At 46.7% G+C, this 13,783-nt stretch overlaps 1 long non-coding RNA gene across 1 annotated transcript; it reads right to left on the bottom strand.

Moving 5' to 3' along the window:
- Nucleotides 1-1,013: 1,013 nt before the first annotated feature.
- On the bottom strand, nt 1,014-10,788 carry LOC103625649. Its single transcript, XR_552393.2, has 2 exons — nt 10,576-10,788; nt 1,014-2,652 (listed from the first exon to the last, which is right to left on the bottom strand). It is a non-coding gene; the product is annotated as an uncharacterized LOC103625649 (long non-coding RNA).
- Nucleotides 10,789-13,783: the final 2,995 nt, after the last annotated feature.

The following is a 13,783-nucleotide window of genomic DNA, read 5'->3' as shown; positions in this document are numbered from 1 at the left end:
TTGCTACCCTTTGGTAAACATTTATCCTTCTTGATGTTGTCAGAAGCTGGGCTGAGATGCAGGGGCAGTGGCAGGGGTGGCATTGCTGCTCCTCTTGCCTCACCTGACCTCCTGCTGCGATTCAAAAGCAGCCACGCAGCCTCTTGCAGAGTCTTGCTCACTTAAATCAGGCAAACCAGTTTATTTTTTTAGCTTTTAGGGACTATCGCTCTGCCATCATGTACTGGGGGGAATAGCAATGAGTATTTAAGGAAAGCGGATTTGGGAATTTGTAAGTGAGCAACATTATCCCAAGGGTTAATATGTCCCTAATCAGGGGGACAAAGAATACTGTGTGACCTCAAGCCCCAGTTGCAACCCGATGATGCTGTCCAGCTTCTAACTTATGTATTTGCAGCAAATTCCTTATCTGTAACAGGCACTGAAAGGAAAAAAAGGGTAAATAAAGCCTATCAGCAGTATTGTATCGCTGACTCTCCCTGCAGACCTTGCTTTACTGATAATTATTAATTCTCAAGCTGAGAGCCACTGCAGAACTCATAACAAAAATATGATGGTATTTCTCAAATTAAAAATGCTCGGTGAACGTTTCACTCTGCTCAAAAGAAAGAAATGCCCGCAAGGTTTCCTAAACCTTGTGTGTGTAACAGGACAACTTGGGGTTTTCCCCATTGCTCTTGCTCAAAACCCAGGTGGGAGAATTGCAGCATGGCCAACGCAAAACCTGCTGCTCCTGGTTTAGGTCATCTTGCGAGGCTGTTTGGGTTTTTCTACAGCCTTCCATTTCCCTTCTTTTTTCTGGCTGGGCCACACACATGAGGTCCAGTTGCTTGCTGGTTCTTGAAAGCAAAGGTACTTTAAACCCAGTCCTTTGACAGGAGTGCAAACAGCCCTGGAGCGTTTCCCGCGGTCAGTGAGCTCAGCCCCTCTCCCCTTTATAAGCTAAAAAGCTGGCTTTAATGTATATAATAAAAGACATAGTTAAAAACTGTGCTTTAATAAAGAAATACAAATGACAATCTAAAAATGTATTTTATTGGGCTGCTAATAATGACCAGTGGTGAGAGTGGAGGGGGGAGCAATATAATGAGCTCCTGGGAGGGGGTTTGGACACAGCTGTCCCATGTGTCCCCGAAATCTGGTGGAAGACATCTCGAGCTCACTGGGAGCCAGAGAACTTGGCATGGAGCAGCCTGGCACCCCAGACTCTCACACTGCTCCGGCGAGCTCAGCTCTTGCACAGCAGCTCCCCAGTTTGGGGCCAATTGTTTAGCTCGGGAAATAAACAGGCAGGCACTGAGGAGTTCAAGTTTTGTATATTCATGTCAGTAAAACAGAGACTATTCCCTCCCCTGCCCAGTGATTCCTGCCTGCCCCATCCCCTCGCCCGCCCCAGTGCCTGGCGATGCCCAGCCAGATCCACACTGGAGTAAGACACATGGGAACCTGATTCACACTGAAGTAGCCAGGAGGTGAATCTGGCCTCACAAATAACATTTCCCCTTGAGATTAATAAAACATGTTAATCTTCTTGGTTTGGAAACTCATTTTTTTTTACTTGAACGCAGAGCTCTGTCCCTCCATCATTAGCAGATGCCCTGCATACGAACTGCATTACCTATAAAGTCTGCTTACTCCAAGCAAATGTTTCTCCATCTCTTCTCTTTTTTTTTTTTTACTTCAATTTGAAGTGAAAGGTACAGTATAGGATTCAAATGCTTTTGCATTACACGGGTTTCTGACCACTTGAAAAACCCCACGGAAAAAACGACTTCACAAACCTGATACGCTGGCTGAATCATTTTGCTGCACTTCTTTCTGCCTGGCTGAACTTTCTTATGGTTTCTTTTTTTTTTTTTCCTCTTTGCTTTACATGGAACTTTGTTTTTGCTTGTTTAATTTTATTTATTAAAAAAAATAAATTCATAGCTCCTGTTTCAGCTCTCACTTTGTGTCAGTATTTCTACCCTGTGGATTTTGCACAGGCAGGAACATCAGGAAATTGCCCAAAAGGCAGAACTACAGAGTAGCTCAAAGGAAGAAGCAAACCCGAATGCTGAAGCATGGTTTGGTGTTGTCACAGCTCTTGCCCACACCAAATGCTGGCTCCAGGGCTGCAGGCAGGGAAGTGCAGGCTGAGGAAATAAGAGGTAACTCAGAAGGGTACAGAAATTGGGCTTTGTCACCGACAGCTGGCTGGCCTGCTTGCCACAATCTGAATGGCACCTCTGACTTTTCTTTGGCTCAAAGATTTAACATTAAGGCAAAAATAAGACACAGTGTAGAAGCTCCATCAAATCTTTGGCACAACAGCAACAACAACAACAACAAAAAATTACTGTACACATGAGCTGAGAGGGTAACATTTCCCAGTTAAGCAAAGGGAAAAGTGCTAAATAAATTGCACGTACTAAAAGGTGGCTGGCTTAACAACAATAAGAAGCATCCCTGTCCTTTTGTTTTTTCTTTTCTTTTCCTTTTTTCCTTTCTGTTCCAGAGATTAAGAAAGTTCCTTGGCCAATCGTCATCTCCAATAGGGGTTTCTGCAAAAAAGCTGCTTTCAGTCTTCATCTGGATCGTGCAACCTTTGCCAAGACCAGATGTAACTCTGGCTGGAAGCTCTTCTGAATCCTCCCTTCCTGGTTATTACTCCTGGAAAGAGAAAGATGCACCATGAGAACAGTGAACACATGGTGTCCCAGCGGCTCCTCGTGTGGACTATCGCTGACACACATGGGAGCATCCTTGGGGACTGCTGGCCATGGATCTGCAATTTCTAAGAGTAGGACTCACATCTGTAGGTGCCACAATGGTGGCCAGAGCCAGCATAGTGACGAGGGAGTGGCAGACAGGAAGAGGAAGGCTTGGGGAGGAAAAACAACAGAGTAATTTGGTGTTGGGTCCAACTCCTGCCGCCAGAAAAAAAAAAAATTAGAAGTGATGGCAAATACCTGCTATTTTCAGTTTCAGGAGCTGATCTCAGAAAGCAAAGGAGTTGCAACTAGATGGGTTTATGCAGGAGATGGGCTTTACTTCTGTATTTTAGTTGCTGTACTGAGTTTTCTGCAGGCATGGCTGCTCAGTCTGTGGGACTGCAACCTGTCCCACATGCCTGTGCATCCCCTGTGAGTCACAGCTGTGGTAGATTACTTGGGAAATTACACTGGGCTACAGAATATTATGGCCAGGTCCATAGGAAAATGGTCAACTCCAAACTGTGGCAGCTTTAGACAAGGAAAATCTCATCTAAACCCCCTTCAGCATTAAAATAAGCCCCACAAATATCCCACAAACAATCGTTAGCATAGTTCAAAACAGAGGAAAATCCTCAGGGCCTGAGGATTTAATGAGATCACATCTCCATTGTCCAAACTGCCTTCATCACGTGGGCTCCTAAATCCTTCTTTAAATAACTCAGGAATTAGAAACTTGGAAATGAAATCACATTTAGCTAGTGCTACCACCGTTTCTTGCTTCTTGCCAGTGGATTTAAGAACCTTTCAGGATGCAGTACGGCTTCTGAAGGTCCTTTGGACACAGTCACCAATTCCCTGGACAGGTCAGCCATCTTTCTGTCAGTCCTAGCAAGGTCAAACTCCTTAAAGCCTGGCCTGAAAAACTTTTTTCCCCCAATCTGTTTTGTTTCTGTACTGCCTCTCCTTTTCCATCACTGGATATTGTAACATCAGGGTATGAAATACTAGTAACACACTAGTATTTTATTTATGACTATCATTAGGGCAGCTGCTGTGAGATCAACAATTACAGCTGTTCATCCATGACAGACTAAGGGACAGGGGAACCTAAAATCCACCTTGTCACCCCCTCCTGTCAAGTGCACACACGAGGAAGCACAGGACTGCCTCAGGAGCATCAAGGTTTCTCTTGGTAAGAGTATTTCACTGGAAGCACCCAGGTTATCCTCCATACAATAAATGCTGGTGTTTGCTGGACTCCAGATTGCTGGAGTTGTCTCTGGACCATCCTACCTAGTGCTGCTCAGAGAAGATGTGGAAACTATTGCCCTAAGTCAAGGCCTTATTTGGGATTTTGAATAAACGAGGTTTAGGTGGGAGAAGGACAAACAGCCTTGTGTATTGCCAGTGTTTCTGTTGGGGACCTCCAACAATATGTAACACGTATTAAATACCTGTAATAGAAAAGTTGGTTGTTTAATTTATCTCACATTTAACTGTGGAAAGGAAATGTAAAAGAAGGGAAGCAATGGCTGTTCTCATAACGTTAAAAGACAGCAGAGAGATCAACAGCACTGGTGGGTTTGGGAAAGCAGGATGGCTTTAGGAAGAGGAGTCTCAGGGTCAGGTCTCCCCTCCGAAGTCTCTGCAGCTGGGGGAAGCTCACCCATAGGGGGCAAGAGGGAATATGCACAAACCAGGCAATGGCAGGTAAGGGCATTTGTGCTGCACCTTCTGGACACAGGAAATGGAAAGGGGAATGGAGAGATCTCCCTGCAATGCAGTGGAGATGCTCAGCACACCTCAGTGCCACCACTCCACCGGTCCCCAGGCACTGCCCAACACTGCCCATGGGTTATGTTTGGTGGGAACAGGCTCCTTTCTTTCCCCCTCCACCCTTTTTCACTCCAGCCAGGAGCTCTGAAGACAGATTTATGAGCCTGGGTCTGCTTTAAACTAATAACATCAGAACTCCCATGGCTCTTGAATTTGACAACTGGCCCAATGACCTTGGTGAGTTTGCAGCATCCCAGAGCATTTCAATCTCTATAAATCAAAGCACTTCTGGAATTGAGTCAGCCTTTGTTCCAGGGCTTCTCCTGTCTGTTCTACTCATATTTTCCTTTTGCTGCAGTTACCCAATATCTGTGGGGTGGATCTTACCCTATTCTATTCTTACCCTTTGCTACAAAGGGGATGGACCCTATGCTGGGATCCTGCTCCCACCATGGGAGCAAATCCCTGGCCCCAGTTTTTGTGTGCTGTGACTGCTCCAACACCCCTTAAGCAAAGGGACTTTTGGGGTGCTGTCATGCAACAGGGGAGTCCCACATCACACCCTTTGCAAGGAAAAGCTTTGGGCCCTGCTCTTTGAGGTACTGATGCTCAATGCCCCAGTGGGCCAACACAGGGTGTGCAGTGCCCTTGGGGATGCCCTTGGGGCAGCTGCTGCTGCCTCCCTATCCAGAGTTGGGTGATCTTGCTCATGAACTTCTCATGAGCCTTAGCACCCGTGCCCCACCTGCAATCCCTGTTTTGGGCTGCAGGGACATAAAAAGACGCAAGTGACAAGCAAATGAATCTCGCTACCCTCTCACTGCCTTGTTTTTAAGCAGGTCCCTGGGTGGGTAATCCTCCAGCCAGCATGCAGCAGGGATAACTCATGGCCAGGCAGAGCCAGGTCCCCTCTGTCCCCCCAGGGATGCTGTCCCAGGGCAGATGCACAGGCGGCTCGGAGTGGGTCCCTGCTATCCCGCGGTCCAGCTCCTCCCCAGAGCCTGCGGAGCTGGCGGCCGTGGCGAAGCAGACTGGCTGGCTGCCCGCTCTCGCCGGCAAGTCCTAGCAGGGAAATGAAGCTATTTTTAAAGAGGAACCTCTGCTAGGTCAAACTGCAGGGAAAGGGAGGTAGAATCTCATTATGAGACCCCCTCCTCCCCACACAGGATGGGAAGCCACGAGGAAGAAATGCCATGCAGATCATCAAGGTTTTACTGTGCTGGCTCCGAATGGTTCTGATAATCAATATCAGATGATCAATAACAGCAAGACCCTGCAGCCAGGATCATCCACACGAACCAGGGGGTGGGAGCTGTGGCTTTATCTCAGGGCTTTGTCTAAATAAATCACGAGCCATGGTACAGTGTTATCGAAAAAATATGTTCCAAGCAAATGGTTTCAGTGCTGTACAAATCAAGCCTGCCGCTACCATTTCTCTTCTAGAATATAAACCCTTAACTTGTTCACTTCTGCAAGTAAATATGCTTGCAGAACGCCCTCCTTTCAATTTTTTCAGTGGGAGTAAGTGTTACCTACAGCAGCAGCAAAGCAGCAATGAGGGGGCATCAAGGGGGCACAACACCACAATAACTATTTTATATAATGCAATAATTACATGCATAATGTCAGCCCTTTTAGTGCAGCAGGCTGCAACAAACAGAGAAGCTTTTCATTCCATATATGTTTCTGTATCATTTAATTATCTGGGAAAAGATATATATATATATAAAGCATATTTTTAATTTTTAATTCCTTGAGTTTGTGCTCATCCACACACACAAGCAGAAAAACAAGAAACTAAATTCCAGACGAAAACTTTTATTGAGCTCCAACTGCTCGCCTGTTATTCATAACCCAGTTTCCTCTCTCACAAAGAGACCTTTCGCATGGTTTTGGTTTTTTTTTTTTTAATGTGTGTGTGTGTTTCTTTTTTTTTTTTTTTTTCCTTCTGCCTTGCTAACAGCTGCTCGCAGTGTTGTATCCTGAGTGATGATGAGGTTCTGAAAGTGTTTTTTTGGAACAGATGGCCAGGAGAGAGCTGGGGAATGTGCCAGCAGCGAGCTGGGGAATGCGCCAAGTCCTGCAGTGACTGAGTACTCTGGGTTCCAGCTCGCGTGCCTTTCCCCTGCCCTCTGCCCCAAGTGGCGCCAGCAGGACTTCCCAGCTCGCGCTCCGAACATCTGGAGTCTGCGACTGCCAGAAGAGCCGGGACGGGGGGAGGATGAAGCAGAGAGAAAGAAAAAAATCCTTCGCCCATCCCTCCCTGCTCCGGCTGAGCTCCCATGGCCGTGGCGATGCTGCTGCCTAGCACGGGGGCTAATCAGAAGCAAACAGGGGAGGGGAAGGGAAAGAAAATGAACCTTGCCATGGGCGTTTGGGGTTTTGGGCGCTGGGTGTGCTGTGCAGGGTGTTTGTCCGCGGCTGGATCCTGCTCTGTGTAGACTGAAGGGCTGTTGTTGTGCTGACTGCTGGGGAACTAAGGTCTGCCCCACAGCTTTGGAGCTGGAAGATCTGGGGGCTGTGATGCACAGCTCTGCACCCCTACAAATGTACGGCTCCAGGGAGAGCCCCCAGCCATGGACCCTACAGCCCTATCCTGACCCTGAGCTGCTTTCCTGCAGGGCACCAGAATTCAGCCCTGTGGGGGAAAAAGCTGGAAAAAGAGACTGTGGGGCCAGCAAGCTGGACCCCAAACACTACAGAATCCATGCAAGGCTTTCAGACGACCCCTGGCCACTGAGGATCATGTGCCACGCAGAAACAGGGTACCTTGGGGGTAAGGAAAACTTGGACTTCCCTTTCTTTTGCTGTTGCATCCTCTGTGCTGCCAGAGAATGCTCCTGGCCAGAGCTGAAAGCAGTTCCCCCCTTTTCCCAGGACATCAGTGTGGCCCCAGCAGGACTTGGGGGTCTGCTAAGGGTGTCGCAACCCAGATCTCTGATGTGCATGGTTGGGTGCATGGTTAAGGACAAGGTTTAGTCCAGATCATTTGTATAACCAAGCACGAGGCAGCTTTAAAGAATGAAAACTATCATCAGAATTCACCACCACCACCCCCCCACAGTCAGCTTTTTTTCTTCTTTTTTAAGAAAAGGCATCTGAAACCTCCTTTGTTGCTTATAAATGAGATCTCCCATCACCAAACACCCTCGGTCAAATCTCAGTTGCAAAAACTAAAATCACCTTATAACTGTAGTTAGGACAGAGAAGGGGATTTTTTTTCCTAGTCAACTTCGAAAGGCTAAAGCCACCTTTTCTAATTATCTAAATGAGAGTAGAAAGGGGAGGTAAAACCACTCAGCAAATTTCCTATTGCAACAGCAAAATCTGAACAACAACCTAACATTAGGGACACAGGATAATTCGCCCCCAAAACAAAGCAAACGGCAATGCACAATCCAGCAAATGCAACATCTGGAGTCCCTGCCTGCCAAAACAAACTCCAACCAGCTACTTTTTTGTGTGAAAAGCTCACGGTGCCACAGCACATCGCAACCAGAGAGCTGAGAGAGTGAGAGAGGCAGACACACAATAAAATGGAGATGACAGGAGATAAGGGTGTTGTGGAGCTAACGTGGAGCTCAAGGAGCGGAGGTCCATGCTCAGGATTGCTGCGATTTTTTAAGAGAGAATATAAAAGGAAACTCAAAAAACCAATAATAAAATAACAACCACCCCAAAGTCGATAATTCAGAGGAACTGCTCAGTGAGCAGTGGTTTCAGAGACCTGATTAAAAACACACAGCGCTTACAAAAACGTGCCGATTTCAACATTAACGAGGGCGCGGCGATTTTGGGCCAAGCCATTGTATCCTCATCCAGCCGCTGTGTGAGACCCCCCAGGAGAGACATCTCTTCACACCACCTGACATCCAGAGCTTGGATCGTCGCTGCACAGCCATCCCGGATCTGTAATTTCCCTCTGACAACAGCCTTTTCCTCCCTCGTGCTCATGATTTGCTTGGCTCAAGGAGAAAGGGAGACTAGCAAGATGAGTCCTCCCAGCCCAGGCTTTGCATCCCCACTCCTATCTGCTGGGAATTACCAGAGTTACTTAGTGGTACCTGCTGGTTTTGGCTTCATCAGCAGCTGGATGTGCTCCTGCCATCACCTGAGCAAATACTGCTAGAAATAAAATTGTACTTGTCATCCACAAGGGAATCTGTGTGCTCTGGGGCTGCCCTACAGAACAGAAATGCATGTTCGACAGTTTCCAGCAAGAAAAGCAAGGCAGAGCAGGGATTAAGACCCCGCCTCAGGTACAAAGCCTGGCTTTCTTTTCAGAGAGGGCTTTTGGAGAAGGGTTAGGGTGGGTGTCCTTCAAGAACGTGGAGAAAAGTCAGATTTTCTCTGGGTGATGCTGTTTCTGTGGGTTGGTGATGCCTGTTGGGAGGCAGGAGGTGCCCTGTGAGAATTCCATTGTTCACGCACTCTCGATGGGCTCGGGGCTTTTCTCCACGCATCTGCTCTGGAGAGAACTTTAGAGAGAGAACACCGTAAATGGAAGGCTTTTAATTCTTAATTTATTTTTTTAATTAAGGATGGGCCCAGCCCTAATCCTCAGATGTGAACACCCTGGGATTTGGAGCCATTTAAAATCTGGCTCCTTGCTTTCTTTCTTTAAGCCTGCATTGGTTTACATAAGCCAAGACGATGGCTCTCAGCCCACTGGGCACCCAAAGGCTGAACAGCAGCCCAGAAATGTGGTGAAGCCCCATGAAGGATGCTCATTCTCTTCTTTCCCTCCATTTTGACTTTGGGAAGGGACCCAAGACCTAATTAGCAATCTGCTAAAGCCTCACAAAGGATGCTCATCCCCTTCTTGACCTGGAGAGGGGACCCAAGACCCAACCAGCAACCTGCTGAAGCCCCCAGAATGATGGTATTCTTCTCCCTCATCTCAACTTGACGAGCAGACCCAGGAACCAACTCTCACATTGCCCTGGGGTTGGTAGCATCATTTCAGTGCCCCTGGGACACCACTACAGACCCCACAGTGAACCCCCAATTTTGGGCTGTGCCCAGGGGCTCCCCCCACACCTCCCAGTCCCAGGCAGTGCTGTCAGCTGTGGGCGAGAGGTGCCGCGTCTCCGCCTGGCACTGCTGCTCCGCGAGCATAAATACAGCCCGTGACAGCCAGAGGAAGCAACAGGGAGTGTGCTATTGTGTTTATTTATAAACTGAATTGCTGCAGGATGATTTGTTGGGCTAAAGAGGAGGAAAAGTGAGGAAACCTGTCCGAATCAGAGGCAGATCTTAACAACACCGGGGAATGAGCCTGCTCCCCAGCTTAGCTGCCCATTCATCCATTAAAATCCTGCTGATTTATTATCCCGTCTGACAAGCAAGCTCAGAGAGCAGGGGGAAGTTCAATTCAAGTTTACAAAACTCTTTTTGTCATAAAAGCCTGAACAAAGACATCAATCACTCCTTTAATTCACCCATGTCACTCTCTGAGAGGAAAACTGGCAGAACGCTCTGCTTCCTCCTCCCGCCGCTTGACGATGATTTCACCTAATTGGTTCAGTGTTAAGTAACCTAAAGGAATGCGAGGCATAATTAGATTTAACGTTGTTTCCTCAAGATACCCACATGTCCTTCAGGTCATACATCTTACTAATGTGTTTATACATACAGTGTCTCCATTAGCTACCTTTTTTTTGTTGTCGGGTGATTTTTCTCAGAGATAAGTGTTAGATTAAACAAAACAGAAAACACAGGCGGGCGACAGCGTTTTACAGGCTCCAAAAGGCGACTCAAGGTTGGTTTGGTTTAACAAGTAACAGTCCCAAGATGACTCTTAATAGGATCACGCTCGTGTTGGAACACACAATGGGCGACTAACAAGGGGAAGAGCCTGGCGCAGAGGACGGGGAGGAGAGAAAAGCTTTTGATTAGGGAGGAATGTGGTTATTACAAGATCAGATGGATGGAGTAGGAAAAGAGAGAGAGAGAAAGGCGAGGGATATAAAAGTCAGGAAAATTTCACAAGGTTCAGAACGGAAGGAAACTACTTTGGATTTTTTTTTTCCTTTTTTTTTTCTCCCTTTTGTAACTTTTACCATCTTTTAGGGGGTGAAGTGGGGGAGAGGCTGTAACATACCTTCCTTTTTTTAGATCTTCCTTCTGCTTGTAAGGTCCTAGTGCACTGCTCCACACATTCAGAGAAGCTCATGTTACTGTGGTCAGCGCTGTAATCCAGGTCTGCTAGTCTGGCCAGGGAAAGGATATAGTTACAGGCTATTCTCAAGATGGCCAGTTTGGACAACTTTTGACCATAAGAATAGCAGGGAACCTAGAAAGGGTAACAGGGAAAAAGAAATAATTAAAAATTAGGCCAGATAAACAAAATATCTTGCTTGAAGCATGACAAAACAACTGTGAGTTATTTTCTTAGCAGTTTTAACATAAATAGAAACTCTAGTGATAAAATGCCATATGGTCCCAACAGGTTTTTAAGAAGAACTCCCCTGCTGATCTCCATGGGGATGAAAGCAGCACGAAACCTCTTGATTTCAGCAGGGCAGTTCTGCTTAAAATGTGATGGCAGGATATGGCCCAGGACATCTGCCTGCTGTTCAGTTCGCTTCTTGGAGGCCCTGTTTCTCAGAAACCTTCAGCCCCCACACCTCACAGTAACTTGTCCTGAGTAACTTACTCCCCACAAGTAGCTCCCATGTCATCACAGGTCTTGCAAAATAAGGCAATAAGGAGGTATGAGCAACTATATCACAGCCTGGTGTTTTGTGCTCAGACAACATCAATTGAGACTTTCAGCCCATGCAAAAACATGACGTTGTTGAGGAGCAAGACCTTGAGGAGGCAGTAATTTCTACCTGGTTAAACACTCCATCATGGTATCTCAGCCCACAAAAGAGACCAAAACAGAGCCTGTATCAGGGAGTTCGATGCACCTTATGCAATTTATTTCTTTTTATTATTCTTAGAAATCTTAAAGATTTCTATTGTAATGTGAAACATTCAAACAATTAAAACTAAACAGAATGTGTCTCAATAACTGAGCAGTATACGGCTCCTGCCGTAGAAGGGTGGGTTGCTTTTCAATCACAATCCAGAAAAACACTACATCTACACTCAATTTCAGGCACACAGCTTTAATATGTCCAGCTTAAAGAGAGGTCTTCTGAGTTCGATAGGCTTGGGCACCCCATTTTCTAGTTTGCAAAATTGCTGAAGGTCACAACATGCAAGAGTCTATCGCCTTTGGGAAACTGAAGCTGTGCGTTCATCTGAAATCCATCCGAGCCCCTCAGGTTGTCTGGCCACCTGTCAGTCTAAGTTTTCATAGTACATCAATCATTGGAATGCCTCAGTGTTCCTCTACCACCTGCCTCTGTACCAGTCTCCATCTTCCGCACCCCTCTAGGGTGTCACACTCAGCTTAGGCTGGAGATTTTTTAACACCTCTTGCCATGCTCATGCCTCAGCCTCTCTGTCCTCCACAGGGACACAAAGATGGGATCAACCCCAGAATGCTGTCCCTGACTTTACAGAAGGTAAAACAGGTTCAGCCCCTCCACAAACCCCACAGCAGCCACACACAGATGCAAAGGGAGGAGCAGAACAGCTCAAGCATATATAGGATTTCCCCAAGTGTTCTGCCAGGCTCCAACTACCGTCACCTCCATGACCTGAGCTAGATGTGCCATCCCCATATTTAGCAACCCATGACAGATCTTTTCTGTCCATGAATTTGGTCTGGTAAGCTGAACCTGTTGATTTTGAGCAGCCACAACACCCTTTTGCAAAGTGTTCTCTCCAGGCTATGTAAATTTTTTCTCTTTTTGCTTGTTTTGAACTTGGCTCCCACTGTCTTCCCTTGAAGTACTACAGTTCCCGTATTAGAAGAGAGGACAACAGATATTTATTCACCTCCAGTGTGACATATGTTTTTAGTTCACCATCATCTCTTCAGCCTCTTTTCCAAAAGAAAAAGATTAATCCTCCTTAGCAGACAGTTCTATGGAAGCCATCCCATATCTTTGATGACCCTTGCTGCTCTTTCCTGAACCTTTCCTAGTCCCTTTGGAGCTGAGATGATCAGAACAACACACAGTATTCATGTTGTGGTGCATATATCTAACAGATGCTTATGTGCTCTGTTTTGTTCAATATTCCTTTTTTCCTAACTCCTGATTTGATTTGTGACTGCTGCCAGACACAGACCTGAGATTTCCATTGAACCATCTACAAAAACCCTGAGGTCTCCATTCTCTGAGATAATGGTCAGCTCAGTGTCCATCACTTTGTATGTGCACTCTGGTATGGTTTTTCCCATATGCATCACTTCACTTCATCTGTGTGGTATTTATTTCATCTCCTATATTATTATGTAATCACTCAGAGTCATAAGCTTCAGCACAGCTCACACAGTCACAGTTTCAGGTGGCAGGACCTGAAATTCCCTGTTCAAAGCAGAGTTAAACTGAGAGTCAGATCCTGGTTTGTCCATGCATGACATCCCTCCCTGCAGGAACTGGCCCTTTTTCTCTACCCACCATTCCCTGCCTGTACACTGATCACTAATCCATGCTCCCATCCAAGCTGCTCAGTTTCTTCTTTCCTTCTCTGCCACAGTGCTTATGGAAATCCAAACTCATTGCCTGGATCACCCCTATCCATGAGCACAAGGATTCTAGTGCTGTTGACCCTATGGGCCATGTCTTGTCCGATACATAGAGTCCTTCCGGTTGGAAAACACCCCTAAGGACATGGGCTCCAACCATTAACCCAGCACTGCCAAGGCCACCACTAAACCATGTCCCCAAGCACCACATCTACATTTTCTGAACACTTCCAGGGATGGTGACTCCAGCACTTTCCTGGGCAGTCTGTTGCAATGTTTGACCACCCTTTCAGTGAAGATATTTTTCTAATATCCAAACTAAACCTCCTCTGGCACAACTTGAGGCCATTTCCTCTTGTCCTATCACTTGTTACCTGGGAGAAGAGACCAAACTCCACTTGTCTGCACCCTCCCATCAGAAACTTCTGGAGAGCAACAAGGTCCCCCTTGAGCCTCCTTTTCTAAGGCTGAGCCCCCTGGCTCCCTCAGCTGCTCCTCATCAGACTCGTGCTCCAGACCCTTCCCCAGCTCTGTTGCCCTTCTCTGGACAGGCTGCAGCACCTCAATGTCCTTCTTGTAGAGAGGAACCCAAAACTGAACACAGGATTGGAGGTGTGATATAGCTGAGCTGCCCATCAGTACCCAGCCTCTCCAGAAACCAGCCAACAAGCTTAAAATGGCCTTTTTTTTCTACACACCATGTACTACTGGTACCCTTAAAAAT

Source organism: Corvus brachyrhynchos, unplaced genomic scaffold, assembly GCF_000691975.1.
Source record: "Corvus brachyrhynchos isolate BGI_N302 unplaced genomic scaffold, ASM69197v1 scaffold80, whole genome shotgun sequence".
NCBI lineage: Eukaryota > Metazoa > Chordata > Aves > Passeriformes > Corvidae > Corvus > Corvus brachyrhynchos.
Note: the sequence above shows the minus strand (reverse complement) of the source record. Positions and strands in the feature narration are given on the sequence as shown.